This window comes from Ailuropoda melanoleuca, chromosome 20 (assembly GCF_002007445.2).
Source record: "Ailuropoda melanoleuca isolate Jingjing chromosome 20, ASM200744v2, whole genome shotgun sequence".
Classification (NCBI taxonomy): domain Eukaryota; kingdom Metazoa; phylum Chordata; class Mammalia; order Carnivora; family Ursidae; genus Ailuropoda; species Ailuropoda melanoleuca.
The window spans coordinates 1,445,142-1,448,269 of NC_048237.1; the positions used below are offsets into that span (position 1 = coordinate 1,445,142).

Here is a 3,128-nt window from a genome sequence, read left to right on the forward strand (position 1 = left end):
AAAACTATGGCGGGGAGCTTCAGAAATTACAAACTTGTGGGTCTCAATCCTGTAAAATATGACTCCTGGACTTAGTGGTGGGGTCATAGAATCTGTAATTTTCAATCACTGGTACATTGGTTTTACTCTCGGCTATTGTGTGACTATAAGCTGTTATGCCTTTAACAATTTCAAAAGCTGGGATGAAGAGAATCCTAAATCATGCTTCAGGCATTTGATGCCAACCCACATCTTCAGGGTTCCTTACCCTGTGGAGGAAAATCATTTGATTAAAATATGGCAACATAACAATACACAGGACAACAGTGAAAAGCATCCTTGAGGCTAGATATCCACTAAGTATAAAAGATTAGCACTTGCTGCCTAATTCACATATACAAGTTATGTTATATTAGAGTCATTGAAATGGTAGAATAAGGTATTGATCTCAGATAATTTCTATAGGGATTACATAACTGTGATTATCATTTGTTCTGGCTAGGGCTAATATTTTTCACTTTTTAAATGATTTTGAAATGCAAGGATATTTGAATATTGACAAGATAATGGGAATTTTTCCTCCTAAAAAGCTTTTATTAAAAAGAATGCATTCCTTACAATTGGTATAATTTAAGACTGAAATATTGCATTCTAGTAGTAATGATTCCCCAAACAAAGGCTGTTTATTCATTATTTCTGTCTAATTTAACAAATATGTGGTGAGTGTGTAATGAATGACAGTCTCTTTTCCACATGTGGGGTGAAGGGCTGAAAAGTGAAGAACAGTGACTTGACTTCTTACCGTTTCCTCTGATTTCAACTTAAAACCCTTTTCTGACATTCTTTTGGATTATTGGCTGGCTCTGAATGAAATTATAAAAAATTGTCTTAAAATGTTTGAGAAAATGGGTATCTTTACAGAAACGCCCTGGGATGCTGTGTTAAAGAAGTTCCATATCAGGTAGTCTTGAGAACAAATAGACCTGAGAGGACAGGATTACTATTCTTCAGAATTCCAAGGGCACCTGAAGACTGACATGTGCCTCATGGCAGGGATGAAACACATGACTGACTTGGGGAGGACTCTGGCCAACACGCACGCACTTCAGTCTCCATCCACCAGGGGCGCAGCTTCCCATCACAATCACATTTCCTGCGTGAAATGTGGGCTTGCACTGATCATTTCTGTCACTCCAAGGTTTCTTCATGGTAAGAAAGAAGAACATTATTTAGGTGACACTGCAGAGATGAAGGTGTTCTCCAGGCTTCGTGACTGTGGCACTCTTCATGCTTGGTAAGTAAAATGCCTCTTAAAACTTGGATTCTTTCTTCCACTGTGTCTGCAAAACTTTTAACTATAATTTATCTGAGAGCTTTATGCCCAAGGTGACACAGGTCTTTTTTCTTTTTCCTCAGGACAAATTCATGGAGACTCAGTGACCCAGATGGAAGGCCTAGTGACCCTCTCAGAAAAGGCTTCTCTGACTATAAACTGTACTTATATAACGACCAGTTACCCCACTCTTTTCTGGTATATCCAGTGTCTGGGAGAAGGTCTAAAGCTCCTCCTGAAAGCCTCGAGGGACCAGAAGGGAAGCAATAAAGGATTTGTAGCCATGTACAACAGAGATTCCAAATCCTTCCACCTGGAGAAAGGCTCAGTGCAAGCATCAGATTCAGCTGTGTACTACTGTGCCATGAATGACACAGTGATGGGGACTGCAGGGGGAGCTGAGCGCAAACTCTGAGCAGAGCAGGGACCTGGATGCTGAGCATCTCTGACTGACCCACTGTGGTTCCAGCACAGTCTGTGGTTGTCTGTCCTTAAGTGTCCGCTTGATACAAAATCATAGAGATGTCGAGAGTATAGGAACCAGAAGTCACATCCCCACCCCAGCTGTTCCTTAGTGACACTGAGGACAGTTTGATGCCAAGAGTCCCTCAGCCAGGTCGTAAGTGATTTCAAGGTAAAGCCACATAACAATGAAGGGGTCTCTTGCTCATTCTTGCAGTGAACGTCCAGCCCCACAAGTTGTTCAGGGCAGCCTGGTGGGTGTTGCTGTGTCTATGACACTTTTAGAGACACATGGTGTGTCTGAAAAGGTGATGTCCAGTGTCTTCCTGACAGAGTGTGGCAGGAGAGGTGATGGGAGAGCTTCAGCCCCAAAGCAGGTTTCAGTAGAGAAAGACGGGAAGGGAAGAAAGGAGGAGGAACACATGAACCCGAGCACGGAAAAGAGAGTCCTGGGACCTCTGCCCTGCTTTCATTTCTAGTAAATCAGCTGGCAGACACAGGCTGATATTCAACATGAAGGGGTGGGGGCAAAAACAGAATGGAGGAAGAAGCTAATGTCCTGGCCAGTTAAATAGGTCAGTTGTGTTTCTGAGGGTAAGAACTCAAGTGAGCTAATTCTCAGCACCCAGAGAATATGGTGACAAAAAAAATGCTCTTGCACTGATGTTTCTTAACAATATAGATCGGTAGGTGACACTGGGGGGAAAATCCTATATCTCTGACTCCTGTTTTGCCACCTCTCACAGAGAGCCACAAATCATGGGATTGGGAGAATGCATGGGAGTTAGTGAAATTGTGCAAGGAATAATAGAAAAGCAATGTCTGTGTTTCAGTGCAAGAATTTGTCAATATTGTTGCAATCTTCCTTAATTATTATCTCCTTTTCTGCAGATTTTATGAATGAGCTATGATCAAAATATTAATACATTCCTTATTATATTAGTTATATATTCTTGGTTTACAGTAATTTTTAATTCTATTGGTTTAAAATGTAAATTTTATTTTCAAATCTGTATAAATATAAATGCATATGAAAATATACTTTAAACAATTCAAGAGGGTGTATAATAAGTGTTTTCCTCAGAATTTGGGCTAAGCGTGGTAAACTAGGGTGGCCTGGCTTTGTCAGTAGAGTTGAGACTCCAGGTCTCATGGTTGTAAATTTGAGCCCCTTGGTGGGTGTTGAGATTACTTAAAAATATAATCTCTAAAAAAAAAAACCCATTATTAACCCACATTTATCTCTTGAATCCTCTAAAACTCTATTTATAAAGATGGTAAAGAGAGAGGGAGGTTAAGATGGCGGAGGAGTAGGGGACCCCTTTTTCAGCCGGTCCCCTGAGTTGAGCTGGAT

General features: G+C 40.9%; 1 pseudogene; it reads left to right on the forward strand.

The window, feature by feature from the left end:
* The first annotated feature begins 1,016 nt into the window (after window positions 1-1,016).
* On the forward strand, window positions 1,017-2,696 carry LOC105234967 (annotated as a pseudogene).
* The last annotated feature ends 432 nt before the right edge of the window (window positions 2,697-3,128 follow it).